Below are 17655 nucleotides of genomic sequence, written 5' to 3'. Positions count from 1 at the left end.
CCTTCAGGGTTATTATACTATTAATAAAATTTTCCCTTTCCAAGCACAAAACCTTAGAATGAGATTTGCCTTTCTCTACCTGTTTTACTCCAACAAGCCACATTTTAAAACATATACAAACTGTGTGACAGTTTTTTTTTTCCCAACCATGCTAAAGGTTTTAAAGAACCTGTGAAAGCAGGAACCTTAAATATATCTTTTAATAAATATTGATTAGTTCAAGAAAAACCAGAAATATAGGGAAATGTCCTCAATGAAACTAGATGAGAACATTATGTGAACCTCTATTTTTAAGGCATTCCAACTAAATGTGTCAAAACTCTAGTAATGTATGTTTATCGATTATGAATGTTATGTAAATCTATTATTTTATATAGGAAACAAAATATTCAGGCTGTTTAACAGCAGACTGAATCTCAGTGACATGGGTTTCTAATACCCTAATTCCAGACGTGCTATGACTCACCGCAGAAAACAGCAAAAGTTAAACTGCATAAAATCAGAGGAAATCACATATGCAGCACTTTTTATCTGCCCTGCCCATTTATTAACATGTTTCTCAAATTTTCGAAGATTTTTTTTTTAAAGATTTTGTTATTATTATTATTATTTTTATTTGACAGAGAGAGAGAGATCACAAGTAGGCAGAGAGAGAGAGAGAAGCAAGCTCTGCACTGAGCAAAGAGCCCGATGTGGGGCTCGATCCCACGACACTGAGATCATGACCTGAGCTGAAGGCAGCGGCTTAATCCACTGAGCCAGCCAGGCGCCCCTCAAATTTTCGAAGATTTAAGCATCAGATGTTTTACCATACTTAAAATACCTGCTTCAAACTGGGTTGGTAAACTTGAAGAGTATTTATGCATCGAAGCCTTAGTTACAGTTTTGTACAATCAGTATCTATAGCTATAAGTCAATATATTTGGCTATTTGTTTTAATTTTCAGTAACAAATGTAAAATACGTTCCATTATGCAAAGTGCAGATGGAGGACGTTCAAGTTTACTTTTCTGAACTTGTATTTTAAGTTGTCTGGTTTTATGTGTCCTCACTAACGACTCTGCGCACATACAATCAAACCTTAATAGATTCTTCTTTATCAGTTAAGAATGTGTTCAGCTGAAAGTAACAGAAAGCTGAAAACTTGGCTTGAACAAGAGAGGCTTCATTATATTCCTTACCAAAATGTCAGGAGGAAGGTAGCTGCCGGCTTTGTATCAATTGTTCACAACATCAGGACAGATTTCAATACGTTTCTCTTGCTTCTTTCCTGAGCTATATTGTCTATGGCTTCAAGATGGCTGCTACATGTCTACACACCAAGAAAGCCAAAGCTTGGGGCACCTGGCTAACTCAGTGGGTTAAAGTTTCTACCTTCAGCTCAGGTCATGATCCCAGATTCCTGGGATTGAGCCCTACATTGGGCTCTCTGCTTGGCAGGGAGCCTGCTTCCTTCTCTCTCTCTGCCTGCCTCTCTGCCTACTTGTGATCTCTGTCTGTCAAGTTAAACAAACAAACAAACAAACAAACAGACAAAACCCCAGAGCTTTTGCAGAAATTGTGTGGGACTTCCAACTTTGTCTCATTCGGCAGATGTGGGTCACATGGCCTTTCCAAGCACCAAGGTGTTAAAAAAGAGACAGTAGGCCCAAAGTAGTCTCTTGTGCTAGCCCCACATAGCAAACCAAGACTTAATATCTAACCTAATCGTAGTTTCAGTCTCTCCCCAGAATGTGATTTTAAAGCAGTCAATCTGGGGTTACATGGTCAGCATCAGTGAAGGAATCTGCATGATAGATTCCCTCCACCCATCATGGAAAGGGAGCCTTATCTGAAATAATCCGCTCTTTGCTAATAACTTTTTTTTATCCTGCTTCCTTCCACACATAAGAGTATTCCATTTTGTATAGCTCATCAGAGCTTCTTTCAGTTTGCTGGATGGGTTGTTGCCTGACTCAGGAATCATTGAATAAAGTAAATTTTACTCAGTTGAATTTGGTTTTTAGCAAAGGGTATCAAAGAAGTATTGAAATGTGCATATTGCCAAGCTGACCAAAATTGGAATTCTCTTTTTGAAAGAGGAATGGTAATGATGGCTATTGGGGAGTCAGTTGATGGTGCCTTCCTTTAAAAACAAACCCTTGGGCACCTGGGTGGCTCAGTGAGTTAAGCCACTGCCTTCGGCTCAGGTCATGATCTCAGGGTCCTGGGATCGAGTCCCACATCTGGCTCTCTGCTCAGCAGGGGGCCTGCTTCCCTTCCCCTCTCTCTGCCTACTTGTAATCTCTCTCTGTCAAATAAATAAATAAAATCTTAAAAAAAAAAAAACCCCTTTTCTGATTAGTAGGCATACTAAAATTAGTGAAGTCCAGTTGTGTAGATGGGGGGAGGGGAAGGGTATGAGAAGGGACACCATAGACTACCTCTTACCCTCACTTCTCTTATTACCTCAAACTATCATGGTCTTTTTATTTGATGAAGGAAAACTTAACAAATATTCAAAATCCTTCATTTTATCTGTAATGAAAAAGAGAACTGCAAGGGAGAAATCAACAATCTAAGGTCACAAAATTAATGGCAGATCTAGAACAAAATCGCACATTTTTTTAATTTGGTCCAGTGAATTTCCTGTGTACCATACTATTGTTTTTCATTTGTCTGCCTTTTGTTGTTGCATAATTTGTCCTAAGGGAAATCAGTAATTGTGGCTGCATTGAAATCTCTCTTCTTCTCAGTTGTTCTCCACATTGAGAATCCTATCTTCTCCAAGAGGAATTCCCCCAATTATTATTTCTGAAATTTGTTGTAACAAAGTTATAGAAACATGATGTAGGCTAATGAAATTTCAGTAAGTGTTAGTTCCATTTCCACACACCTTTACTGTGATTCACGAAATGGTTGGACTTTCTATGATTTTAAATTGCATTTATGGTTTCTATTAACCGTGTTTCACTTTGTAATTTTTCTATTCCTATTTAGATGAGTTGCATTTCCCTTTTTTTGTCATTAAATGGGAGTCATAATTTCTATTTCTGTTTTTTGATTTTTTTTAAACAAGCACACTTGACACATTTAATTCCAAACACTACACTCTTCCACCATCACTATATTATTTCACTTCCTTTTATATGATTTCACTCCACTTTCCTTTGCTTTGTATCCTAAACTAAGTCATTATATTTTTACTGCAATATTTAATTAGATTTACCCACAAATTTACTAAATTATTTGATTACTGTGGTTTGTATCTCTCCTTTCTTCTGGCTCAGTGTTCTTCTTACCGAAGTACATCCTTTAGTAGTAGTTCAGTAAGGAATCTGAGAATGGTTAACTCTATCAGTTTTTATTCAAAAACCTCTTTATCATATTCTTTAATTATAATTGATCTGAATATAAAATTTTAAATTGACAGTTTTTTCCCCCCATCATACTTTTGGCTATATTATTCCATTTTCTGTTTGTTCTATTTTTATTGATGAAAAGTCTGCTTCAGCCTAATTTTTGTTCTTTAGGTAATCTGAGTTTTCTTTCTAGTAGCTTTTAATATGTATGTATTTTTAAGTTTAGCATTATTTATTCTACTATGTTGTACCTAGATATATATTTATTTTTATTCATTTCATCCCTCTATAATTCTATTAGATATAAGTTTCACCATGTCCTTTCCTTCATGTCTCATAGCATTAAAAACTTGCATTTGTTCTCCTTTCTCCTGTACTAATTGGAGATAATTTCCGTAGACATGTCTTCTGGTTTAGGCATACCTCGTTAGCTATTGAATATCTCATCCATTGAGGACTTTCATTTTAATGAACATATTTCTCAATCTCTTAAAGTTTTTGGCTAGCTTTCAAATTTGTTTTTCCTTTTTAAAAAAGCATATTTTATTCTTTCATTTTTATAGCTTTTCCTACTTTAATCTATTTTATCATTCTAAACACACTATTTTTATAAATTCTTATATTTTATTACACTAAAGTATCAAGGGTACTAATCTTTCTGTTGTGTCTTCTGATTCTCCATACAGAAACTTATTTCCTTGTATGGCTTGTCATTTTGGCATAGTGGGCTTTTCTTCACTTTAAGAGTATCGAGCCCGCCACGCTGGGTCAGTGTCCCTACATCTAGGTTTAGGATTTGTTTTTTGTTGGGTTCACTTTCTTTTTCCTTCCTTTTATTTTCTTCCCTTCCCTTCCCTTCCCTTCCCTTTCCTTTCTTTTCTCTTCTTTCTTTTGTAGTATGTTCTTTATTTGAGATTTTCAAATTACTCAGTGTAGGTGCACACTTGCATAGCTCATCTTTGAGGGTCTACTATTTGTTGAGAATTTACCTCTTCCTTTGCAGAAAGCAGAAGCACATATCCTTGTTGCTTTCTTAAACCAGTATCTTCCACACTTACTGTGGTGTCAGATCTATGCTTACCACTCTGACCACAAATTTCTTCTGTATTTCAGAAGCAATTGTATTTTTTTCAAGCTTAACTATGCATTATACTTTTGTTATATTGTATCCAGCATGCCCACCAGTGTTACTTCAGCTTGCCATGTTGCTAGAAACAAAAATCCTGTTATTATTACATTAGTAGCAGTACTTTTTATCAAAATACTGTCAAAAGACTGCTACCATCCTTATTATTCTTGCCATTTCTACACCATTTCAGAACAGAATCATATAGCTGCTCCAATCAAATCCTCAATGAATCTGTGTTGCAATGTTTTCATACTGTTTTTACAAAGCTGGTTTCCATATTTTAGATTATGCTTATAGCATAGAGATAGAACAAAATAATTTGTATGGATTTAGAACAGTCACACACTATTTTGAATTCCTTTAGGCAAAGTAACATCAGAATTTCATCCACAGAGTTCTTAAATATTATTTTTTCATCCATTCCTTGGAGATCCCCATTTTAACAACATTCTCCCTTCTCCACTCTTGTTGTAACTCCCAAAGGGGGAAAAGATGAGAGGAAGGTACTGAAGGAATTGGTGAGAAATGACAAAAAGGAAAATAAATATGTAATAAATTGGCAGAAGACGGGAAGGAAATAAAAAAGATTAAAGGGTAAATTTGCAAGAGTGGAGAGAATAAGATGGAAATGAATAAAGAAGCCTTGGATAAATGACAAGGACAAGATGGTAGGGGGAACTGGGATGGAGAAAGTGTTATACATTAGGCTCATGGGAAGAGGAAAAGAACAAACATGGTTTATGGGTCCTGGGTGCTCGACAGAATATTAGGTACTTTTTATATCTCACATAGCACCACCAAATGTGTGAACTACGAATGGTTATGTTATTTCATTTGGTAAATCTATTCAGTCAGTGACATTAAGTAACTCACCCAAGATCTGAAGAATGAGTAAAACCCAGAGTCAAAATTCAAACCCACATCTTTGTGTTTTCACCACAACTGGGGCAGCATTGGAACCGCCAGTCTCCGCCCTCCTTGTGGAGCACAGGACAGATGCCCCTGCTTCTTTTCTTTGCTGGTTAATTACATTTCTGATTAGTAGAGGACAAAGGAAAAGGCACAGAAGAGAAGCCTGACAGGGTTGAGAAGGAAATGGCTGGGAGAAAGGAAGATGATTCATTTGTAAGCTCTTTGTCCCCTGGAAATGTAATAGGCCTCCTAGGAGGAGCCCCTCGGTGTCTGCAGGGACAGCTTGAGCCTCGAAGAAAGCATAACCCAGAGGTGAATGGGAACAGAGGAGCTGAAGCATTTTCAGACCTCCCTACTCGGGCAAGCTGCAAAAAAGTCATAAAGCTCTTCAACTCCTTCCTCTCCATTCAGGCTGTTATATACTGGCCTGTCCAGTATTGCCCTTTAAAATCAAGCCTTCTTTGAGAGCGGTGAATTTACCAGCTAGGGTTTCTTCAGCATGTGTACGGTGCGTAGGATCCCATGTCATTCTTGTTTAAGACGCAGCGCAACTTAAATAGGATTTGCTGCATTACTCACCAACTCCTCCTCCCCCCAAAATACAATTGTTATAAAACAATTTCAAGACGAAATGATTCCTCTATTCCCACCGATGATGCTATATGTAACATCCGCGTGTTGCTGCTAGTAGTGGCATGGAAGTCACGTTAGTGATGTGGTGAGGTAGACTCACCTTGTCACTAAAGTTCAAAATATCACAAGTCCCTTCCTTTAAAAAGAAGAAAGACAGAAAATCTAAGTATTCTTGCTAATTTTTATCACCATTTTCATTGCATGATTATTTCCAGAGATGGAGATAAAGGTCATTTCTAATCCCCCAATTCTAGTTTATGTTATCTCAAATCATCTCTTGATAAACCCATCATTTAAAATAGTTTATTCTAATTAGAGACAAGTTTGGGGTTTTCAATCAAGAAAGAATGAGTGTTTCTTTCGATTCTCTCTTAGGTGCTTGTAGAGCCTGCTAAGTATTTCAGAGGAGGCCGGGCCTCCCTCCACAAATCTTAAATTGCCCATGCTTTTGAACTCCCTTTCTCTTTTAAAGCTACCTGGGTTAAAAATTAAGCCCCTACAGCGAAGGGCACCTGTATTTGTTCCCCCTATTATGCAGTTGTACTGAAATGCTTTACAGCTGTCTAAATTAGCATAATTAAATCCACATCAATTAAAAACCTCAATCACCTCTCTCCCCTTCACATGTAGATGGTGACATTTGTCTAAGGTGGGAAATAACAAAGGAACTTTTTAACAGTTGAAGATCTGGCTGAAAAGGAGGGTAATAGGATCGGTGTATTGTCCTGGGTTCACCTTAAGGCTGGGGACAGTGGTCAGCCTGAGCTGCTGGACCCAAGGAGTCTGCAGTTTGCATTTCAATGCTGCTGGCACGGGGCCGGCCATTAGAGATGTGCATTTTACAACAGGCCTTTCCTTCTATTGCTCTTTATCCACCAGTAATGAGGGTAAACAAAGCACCATTGTGACTTTGGGGATGGTGGTTGTTTTTAAACTGGGGAAGCCGGGTGACCTCAGGATAGCGACAAGACTACACCGTGTGGTGCTGGCAAAGAAAATTCCTGGAGATGAAAACTGACGTGGGGTCCAGGGGTTAATTTCTGGAACAGACAAATTTGCATACAAATGAAAAATGATGGGCTTTCTGTTCTCCTAAATTTTCAATGTCATCAGCATCAAACAGCAGCCCCTGCTCCCTTGCCGTTTGAAGAATATTCATTACTTTAGAAGAAGAGTCACCTTGTTGGTGTTCAACTCAATGCAGGTCAATGACTTCATTTGTGAAACTTAATCTGGAGGGTGTTTGGGGTGCATTTTTGTAATTCTTCCAAATATGGCTTAAATGATACTTGTTTTTAGAATCCTAAACTTTTCTGGAAATACATTGAGTGCCATGTGGTTGACTATTGAGCATTTACCTTTTTCACCCTCTTGAGTTATTTAACCACATTTAGATGACCGTTTCTTTTGACAGTATTGCAGAGGATAACAACTTGGTGTGTGTTTAGTTACTGGATACAGGAGATAGGACATGACAATACTTACTAATTTCTCTAAAGCACCTGATATTTCGCTATTCTTATTCTTTTAATTTTTTTTTTTTTCATATTTAAAGGCCTTCTTTTTTTTTTTTTTAAGAGTAGTTCTAGGTTCTTAGCAAAATTGAAAGGAAAGTATAGGGAGTTCCCATATACTCCTTCCCCCTCAACACAGACAGCTTCGCCCCCTCCCAACCGTGATCAACATTGCAGATGTATATCAAAGTAGTATGTTTGTTACCACTGATGAACCGACCCTGACACATCATAATCCCCCAAAGTCCATAGTTTACCTTAGGGTTCACTCTTGGTGGTATATGTTTTATGAGTTTGGACAAATGTATAATGGCATGTATCCATGATTGTAGTATCATATGGTATCACGGGTATCATACATATGTAGTTTCATATAATTTCATTGTTCTAAACATCCTCTGTGCTCTGCTATTCATTCCCCCTCTCTCTTCATCTCTGGCAAACACTGATTTTTTACTGTCTTAGTAATATGCACTAAAATTTCCATTGTGTCTTTTCATGGCTTGATCGTTTGCTTATTTTCAGTGCTGAATAATATTCCATCGTCTGCATATATCACAATTTATCCATTCACTTACTGGAGGACATTTTAGTTGCTTCTGGTATACTTTTTTGGATGACATCATTCATACCTGCTCATTATATATAATATAAATAATATATATGTAATAAATATTATATTATAAATATTATATATATTATTATATATAATAAATATATTATATGTAATAAATATTATATTATATTATATCATAAATATTATATATATTATTATATATAATATATATTATTTATATTATATATAATGAGCAGGTATAAATGGTATAATGTTAGAATAATAGAAGTATGCAGAAGAAAAAGAAAATTACTCCAAGTTCCAGGATGCAAGATGTCTACAAGTTGCTTTATTAGTGTATATGTTTTCTTTACCCTCTTTTCCATGCTCTGTTAGAAATTCCCAGCACAAGGAAGGCAAGGATGCAATCTGGTGCCTGTAGCAGAGCTGACTCTCCTTATTAGCTAAAGCTGCTGTCAAGGACATCCTGCGAGTGTCAACTTTGTCATGAGTCGAAGTCTCTCTCCCTTCTCTACTACACCACTAATGATCCCACTAGAAGACCTCAAACAACTTCCTGAAATCCCTCAGTCTTCCCTTTTCTACAATACGGATGGCTCTAGATGTTGCTGTAAATGCGTAACTTAAAATACATCAAAATCCTTACTTAAATTTTAGGACAATATTGAAATGGTTACATTTGTGTAATGAAACAAAAAATATTTCCCTCAGCTCCTCAGCTCTTCAGAACTGCAGGAGGCCTCCGTGGGCATGCCTGACTCTCTGGGCCCTTCTGATTTGCTTGCAATTCCTGTGGGGAATAGTTAGTGATACTTTTTATTGAGTCATTGAATGCTTTTCCGCACTTTACTTCTCTCTAGTGGGTAAGATGCCTCCTTGGCAGTTTATTGTTGCTGTTTCTCTCTCTCTGTAGCATTAATAAGAAAGAAAAGAATCAGGCATAAACTTTCGAAATCTTATAAAAGGAGAAGCTCTCATTTTTAGGATCTAAAATGATGAAGAAACCCCTTATAGGAATAGTAGCATCAAGGCAGCTGAATTGCTACAATTCATAAGCCATAAAAGCAGTACCATCACACGCATGGGGATAAAATATATCTGCCTGAATCCAGAACGTCACATGCATATATAATCCAGTCATATAAATCTCTGGTGTAATGAGTACCTTTAGTGTATGTTAATCGATCAGAACTATCTTTAAGTTTTTCATTAAGTTATTTTTATTGCAATTATGACTTGCCAGAGGACTTTTGAAGTGATAAACAGAATGTCTCAAGGTCTACATGTCCTGTTTAGACAAGGACTTTTATATTGATTCTGGTCTGTTTTTACCTAACCTCATGGAGCAAGTATCGCAAAGACATAATTAGAAAATTTGGTACAATATTTCGCCCTGGTCGCTGTGTGGTGGAACGGTTTGACTGCTGAGTAACTGAAGCTTGTTTGCATCCCAGTGTGTAGCGAAAGGCAAACTTCAAAGAAAATATTCTATCTCCCAACTCCAGCTCCCGAGAGTCTTGGAAGTACAATACAGCAAGGCTTAAAACTCCCTGCTGGGGAAAGGGCAATTTGACACTGAAACTACTGTTAAATCACTATTGAAACACTGGTTTGCAAAAGGGTTCTTATTAGATAAATATAGTTAAAGCCTTAAAAGGCACGAGGAAAATACACCCAAGTCACAGGGAAAAAAAAAAAATGGGGGAGAAAAGTCTTTGAAGTTGGACAGTATGTGTTGACAAAATTTGGAGATTTTTAAACATGTATCTACACATTTATTTTATAAATTGTACATAAGACTGGCTCCTTTTCCAGTGCAAAATCAAATATTTAGATTTGCAAAAACCTATGGAAGCCAGATTTTAGACAAAAAGGGATTTTTTTGTCAGACTGTCAGTCTCTGAATTTCATCACAATCTGTTCAGCTGTTTTTGTTACAGGCAGGCGTAAACCGTACTGGGTAAGTGTGTGTTTGTATTTATTATTAAAATGGGGATGCTAAATCCTGCTTTCCAACAGTCTTCATGTTCTTTAAGGCTCTGTTGGTCACAGAGAAGCAGACTCACCAGGTCCACATACGAGAGTCCCGTGCAGAGTGGGAGGGAGACGGGACCACCGGCAAGTGCCCTCGACTAGTACCTTCATGGCAAAACATGCTTTTGAGCTTTTAAAAAAAAAAAAAAAAAAAGCTGGCATTGTGCCTCATAACTTTTCCTTCACCTGTATTGCTGCTAGATTTACAAAGACTACTAAAATTCCTGAGCCTGGTTGTGTACCTGTGGCAGACACTGCCTGCCTGGATGCTGTTCAATCCCATTTCCTGTTTCTGGGCAAGAAGACGCCATTTCCCAGCTTCCTTTAGTTTGGGCCATGTGATTATGTCCTGGCCATTCAGGGGTAGATGGAAGTGAGATAAAACACTTCTGGAACTGCCTGGCAAACCATCTCTGTGATCTATCACAATTTCTCTTCTCCTTTGAAAGTAACAATGGAGGTCTTGGGTTGGAATGACATGATACACAGAGCTTGGGTCCTGTAGTCACCACTGGAAAGAGGCACCCAGGAAAACTCTCTGATTTTAGGGGAGCAAGCAATAAATTTTATTGTGTTAATCCACTGAGGTTTGGGGTTTTTTTGGTTTTTTGTTTTGCGTTTTTTTTGGTGTGTGTGTTGTTTTTTTTTTGTTTTGTTTTTTGTTTTTTTTGTTACAGCAACTAGCAGTGATTGTCCTTACTAATATGATGCCAAGGACATTTTAAAAATTTCATTTTTTGGAAGATTTTATTTATTTATTTGAGAGAAAGAACGCTCACAAGCTGGGGGAAGAGGCAGTGGGAGAAGGAGAAGCCAATTCCCCACTTAGCAGGGAGCCTGATGTAGGGCTTGATCCCAGAGATCCCGAGATGATGACCTGAGCTGAAGGCAGAAACTTAACTGACTGGGCCACCAAGGTGCCCTTATAATCCTAAGGACATTTGAAATTGGGACAGCAGACTATGTTATAACTATTTAAAGAAATATACTACTGAAAATATACTAGACAAAAAATACAGAATTTCTAATTGTTTTGAGAAATCAAATGAATGTATTTGCTATCTGGTAGCTTTTGTCTCCAACATCAACAAGATTCTGACCAGAATCTTTTTGAATCAACAATTAATTGTCATTTGCCACTAGGGGTACCCACAAATCACAATAGGGCTTTAGGCTTCCACCTATTCACATCTTCGATACTATTGAACATTAGGAAACGCTTTTAAAAAATGGATTTAAAGGCACTAATCAGATGCCACCTCACCTCCCTTGTCCCCTAAAATACATCTGGTGAGAAGTCTGTATCTTCTGAACTCCATTTTTCTGGAAAAACCAATAGTTCAGTTCAGGGGTGGCAAATATATTATACCTGATCTGTGTACTCAATGAGTTTGTAGTGGTTGGGTTGTGAAGGACTCAGAGGTGGGGCCTCAGATCATTGGAATCATCTTTGTCTGCCAAAGGCCAGAACATGTGGGCTTGAAGTGCCTGTGTCCTGTACTTGCCATTGCTGGCTAATGCTGTGTATCTAAATAGTACATTTCTGCCTCCATCTGTCTACCTCAGATAGGATCCAGTCTGCATGAAAATGTTGAAATCTGGGTCACTCTAATTTGTTGGACTCATCTCCCTTTACCAGTGAGGATGGGACTGTATAAGCTCTGGTACCTAGAGTCTAGAGTTCACAGACAAATTAATAGATTCCACAAACAAATATACTAGACAAACAATGGTTAAGTGTTAAGAAGTGAACTTTACCATGTATCATTGATGGGAATGTACACTGTGACAAGTTTTCTATAGTATGATCTAGGGACATGTATCAAAATATAAAATAGTTCAACACTTTGATTCAGTTATTATACTTTTTGGACTTTACCCTAAATGAACATTTACATACAATGGTGTCAGTTGTAGCCTTGGTTTTAATAGCAATATTCATTATGAAAAGATTGGTTAAATAAGTTACGACACGTTCACGTGATAGAGCGCTATATGACCTTTGAATAAGATAAAGTAGACCGATATGCCACAAAAAGCTGTCCATGGTACCATGTAAAGTGAAGAATGCAAGTTGTAGAATAATGTATATTATCTTAATTTCTCTAATATGCAGTTTATAGAGTAGTATGTATGCTCTTCTGTTTTTATAAGCTGGATATAAGAATATACTGGAACTACATATCCCACATGTTAAAAGACAGTATATCTGTGGGATAGGATGGAAGCAAACGGTAAGGCACGATCTAGGTAACTTCACATTACATACTTGTCTATGTGTTGTTCACTTTTTTTTCCAATTAGCACATATTACCTTTTTTTTTTTTTTAAAGATTTGTTTATTTATCTTGAGAGAAAGAGAGAGAGCATGAGAAGAAGGGACCAAGGAAGAGGGAGAGAGAAACTCAAGCAGACTCCATGCTGAGGGCAGGGCCTGACATGGGGCTTGATTTCACACCCCTGAGAAGAGGCGGTGGCTCAACAAGCTGCACCATCCAAGTACCCCACACATACTACCTTCTTATTAGCAAAAGTAGTATAATCATTTTATTTTGAGTGGAATAAAAGAAACTCTAAAAGCTGATAATTCCTGCATTTTCTTTAAGATAAAATAAAATTCCTAAATGCAAGAATTCAAAAATTCTTCTAGAAGATGCATAGTATTCTAATATATGTGTAATGTGTTTTAAAGTTTACCCAGAACCATAGAGAGATAATTAATACAAAGAAAATGGAAACAATGATGGCCTGGACTGGAGAGTCTGATTTTTAAATCAAACTTTTATGGAGATCTACTGTTTCTGAAAATTACTAGATGATATATTGAATGCCTAGAAAATGTAGTCAAAAGTAGATCATCCAATCAAGAAAGTCACCACATGTACTGGGTGGTATAGCTATTGATTTTTACTTGACTAGAATCCATTTCCCCTTCTTATGATAAGAGAAGTATAATGAATGCCTTTGCCTACCATTTTTTAGAGACTCGGTCTGCCTTGCCCTATTCTGGTCAGTAGATGGGTATGGGATCTAAGCTATGCCCATTATACTTTCCTCTAAGATTTATACTTTTGAACTACAGGGAGTAGTTGGAGCTTCCTGGATCCCCAAGACTCTAATTTATTTAGTTTTATTCTATTTGTTTCTTTGTTTTACTTTTCCATAGTTCAGTCATTCATTTTTTTTCAACAAGTATTTATTTAAGTGCCATCTCCTATGCAAAGTAATAAAATACTCCTCCCCTAATATGTTACCTAGGACAATAATGAATATAAGTCAGCAAACATAAAGTGTGTGAAACAATGATAAGTGCTACAGAGAAAAAAAAAAATCTAGGAAGGCAAAAAGACAGGATGCTTCCCTATTGGGATGAGATTGAAATTTTAAATGGGGGAGTAAAGGAAGATCTCATTGAGAAGGTCAGGTGTGAGAAAAATCCAAAAAGAGATGTGGAATTAAGCTACATGGTGATCTGGAGAAAGACCCAAAGATGCCAAGGTCTGAGGTGGGATTGTGCCCTGGGTCTTCAAAAAATGTGTTTGGAGCAGAGGGAAGGAGAGAGGGGGTAGTAGGAGGTGAGGTCAGAGTGGTCTGGTGGCCGGGACAGGTCACAAAGGGACTCTACACAGTCAGAGTAAAGATGTTGGCTTTGGCCCTGAGTGAAATGGAGCCATTGAAAAATTTAAGTAGAAGAGTGACATTACTTGACCTACATTTAAATATCATCTATTTGTCTATTAGGTTTGAAATCTCCTGAGGAAGGGGAAGGGCAGAAGCCCAGGGACTGGTTGGGAGGTTCCTGCATTCATCCAGGTGAGGAATGATAATAGCTTGAAAGAGGGTGTAGACCTTGAGGTGATGAGAAAGTATAGGACTCTATGAGTGATTCCATATCCTTAGAATAAATTATTTTTCTCTGTAAAGTTAGACATTTTGGACTTTCATTCTTGCAATTCTAGAGTGCTAATGGATTCAGAACGTCCTTAAATAATAAGAAAAATAATGATCTCTTACTAACACTGCGATCTTGAGTAAATTAACCTATTTGCATCTTATTTCTTCATCTGTAATATAGCTGAGTAATAACAAGTTGAACCACATGAAACTGTCGTTTTTGTAGGTCAAAGTGGTCCAATATTGACTTGTTTATATGGCTTACCTCTAGAACCCATCTAATTGGTTGTTGTGAGGATTAAATGAGCTAATATATGTAAAACACTTAGAATGGTGCCTATTATGTTGTAAGAACAAACTGCGTGTTAGCTATTACTGCTCTTATTATTATCTATGTTTTACATGTGCAACATTTTTTTCACATTCATTTTCTGTGATAGCGTCTTGGTATAGGCAGGACAAGCAAGATCACTCACATGTTTGAAAGAACTTTCTCCAGCACTTAAAGGGTGTTTGCTCACACATCATGCCATTTGATTCTAAGAACAATCCGGTAGCCTATGTAGCAATTTTTTCAAGTCTGCTTTGCTTATTTACATTAACTAATGAAATTAAAAAAAAAAAGTAATTTGTGCATATTTGATATTTCCCCCCCGATAGACAGAGATGAAATTATTATGTGTTATCCTGACATAGACATTTTAATCGATGAGATGTACAAAAGCAAAATTTGGAGCTCTTAGCCTTTAGGATGCAGTTCAATGATGATGTCCTTCTTGAGAACGCTTTTGATTAGTGGTGGCACATTTTGTTGCTCTGTCCTCCAGGTTCCATAGCTCTTTGTTCATATCTGTTTATAAAGAGACATTTTGTGGATGGCAGATGTAGTATTGCAATCATTCTGTTTACGGGTCTTTTCTCTTCAGCTTTGATTCCTTATTTATCTCTGATTTCTCTACACCTAGCTTAATATCTGGCACAAAGTGGCTGCCAGGTAAATCATTAAAAAATTAACAAGGAACTAAGTGAACAAATGAATTAATGAATATTCTCTCTGTTCTATTCATTAGACAACTAAAACCCCGGATAGTGAAGTAGATTGCCCAATTTCACACAACTACCAAGTGAATAAGCTAGGAGTCAAGCCCAGGTTGCACAAATCCATGTCCAGAATGCCATCAAATGTGGCATAAAGCTTCACACCAAAATGAAAGCATGGTGTGCTCAGCCTTGAATGTGCCTACCAGACGAAAACCTACCCCAGATGGCATATCCAATTTAATCAACATCACCTGTGAGCCAAACTGAACAGTAAATGTTAAGACAGGATCACTAATAATGGGGACCTGGAATGTAGCCAGAATTAAAACAATGATCTGCTTAACAATCCCTCTGGGCTGGATGCATGTGGAGAACGGATAAATGCTGGATATCGAAACAGCTGTTCTATGGCAAACTGAAATGGGGCAATCATAGATAGCAAAGGGAGAAGAAACACTTGAAAGTTGTCTTAAATAAAGGAGTGCTTTAAATAGTGTGTGACCTGGTCGTGGCCTCTTAAGAAGCAAGCACCCCATACAAACCACCCTGGCATGCATCTCTGGAGAATGAGTAACTTTAGGTGAGCAAAGACTATGGAATTAGAAAAGGCAATGGCAACTGGTACCCATCAGTTCAGTACGCGAAGACCATATTAGTCCAAATGTCACCCTGGGACATGAAGATCAGTGCTGCAAAGGAAAATTCCATATGTCACCACCTCCACAACTCTACCTCCTAAACATGATCGTTTTCCATAAACTCCTTATAGGCATTGCATAAACTACCCTATTTTTCATATACTGCCTAATTATTTTAAGAGTATAATGATATGGTGTCTTCTCAGTATACTCACAAATTGCCTTGGATCAGAAACCAAAGCTGATGTTGAAAATACTTACTAAACAGACACAGACACAGAGTAGCCAGCCTGCCAGGCTGACTCAGTCTTAGCTTGTCCCAGTTGCCCTCTTCTTTTGGGTTGATGGCTCTACACGAAGAAGTGTAGTTAAGACAATGTACACACAGTGTTCTTGGAAAGGACTTCTTGACTGATTGACTCCCCAAGTTCATTTCTTTACCTGTCTCTCATTTGGGGAAATCCCCTATCAGTGTGTCCTTTTTCAGCCATACGACTGTTTTAAAATAAGTATGTTGATTACAGACTGAGGTCTAAAAGTAAGGCGACAACTGAGTAAGAAATCAGTTGTCCAAAACCAAAAATTCATGTACTCATTCATGTACTTATTTAAAATGCATACTCTGCATGACTGTGCTGATATTTGGGAATATAGAGATTAAAACCAACTGTGCTTACTTTTCGGGAGCACATAGATTAATAGAAATACAAATTTTACCACAGCTATCACCAACTATAATATGACCAAATGTTTTAAGAATCAGTTCCGTACAATCATTATAACAGTTACAAGATCACGCTAGGGTGGGTAAGTGCGGTTGAATTTCATGTATATAAACATTGGATCATCTCATCCAAACTTCTCAATATGGGAATTCTTATCACAAATTCCCTGAGAGGTGGCTAGCAGCTTTGTTGGATCACTTACAGTACTGGGGAGAGAAGCCATTGTGTAAGAGAAGCTACATGTTTTTAGGAGAATGAATTTTTAAAAGCACTTAGCAAGATACACTACAGTTGTGGATTTTCCCACATGACCTAAGTCTCTCACTAAGTATTTAGGTAAACTGGATCTTAAGATCGAAAGTGATTTTGAAACTTGTAGACAAACTATCTTCTGATTTTCATCCTTAGCTATAAAATGGTTATTGAGTGAAACTTTCACTAATTTTGAAGAGCCCTAAGATAACACTTGATGAAAGGCATTTATGTAGAAGGAAAACTTCAGAAAAGTAAAGGACATCTTCATCCATTGTCTCTTGTCCTTATTTAGTCAGATTATTTGGTCTTAGTTGATAAATTGTTTACCAACCCATTCATTTAGGTTGAACAAAAACTGTTAGTTCTCCTTAACCATGTTGAAGTGGGAAAACCTTTATTGGCTATGTACTAAACTCTGACACTCTGGTAAGATAGATATAGGACGAGGCAGATACTATCTCAACTCTTCAGGAACTTAGAGTCAGATCAAGAGAAGCAGACATGCAAGTAGATGAGAACAACATGAAGTAAACCTTGCGAGAGAAGGTATGAGCAGGGATCCATGGGCATCACCAAGAAGAGTAGGCAGTTCTCTTTTCTGTGTTGGCTGGCCTTCACCAATATAACCATGTTCCAAAGAGAGAAGAAAAGACATTTTTTTTTCCCCCTCCCATGAGATAGCTCTCTGGGACATGTCCAAGCGATACTTCTTGTATGTAAACCACTTAATCAGTACGCTCTTCTATGTTTGTAGCTTCCCGATGGCTATTGTTGAATTCATATGGATGGTTTGAATATGTTCTCAAAGGACTCTAACAGGTTTCAGACAACTACTAAGGTCTTGATGGGTAAACTATTGGAAACCACCTAGAGTGGTCTAACAGAGTATATTAGATATGTCATTAGCACTATTTCTACTGTATCTATATCATCTCTCTATGTTGAGGCATCTCATCATTTGAA

The 17655-nt window shown here is 37.3% G+C and overlaps 1 protein-coding gene across 2 annotated transcripts in view; it reads left to right on the top strand.

Moving 5' to 3' along the window:
* Positions 1 to 17655, top strand: part of GTDC1 (glycosyltransferase like domain containing 1) — a gene marked incomplete at its 3' end in the record, with an annotated part of 460833 nt that overhangs the window by 423567 nt on the left and 19611 nt on the right. For both annotated transcript variants that reach the window (XM_082689513.1, XM_082689512.1), the window contains 2 exons: positions 12473 to 12638; positions 13881 to 13952. The remainder of the gene's footprint in view (positions 1 to 12472; positions 12639 to 13880; positions 13953 to 17655) is intronic.

Source organism: Mustela nivalis, assembly GCF_964662115.1.
Source record: "Mustela nivalis genome assembly, chromosome: 11".
NCBI lineage: Eukaryota > Metazoa > Chordata > Mammalia > Carnivora > Mustelidae > Mustela > Mustela nivalis.
This window is presented reverse-complemented; position numbering and strand designations above follow the sequence as displayed.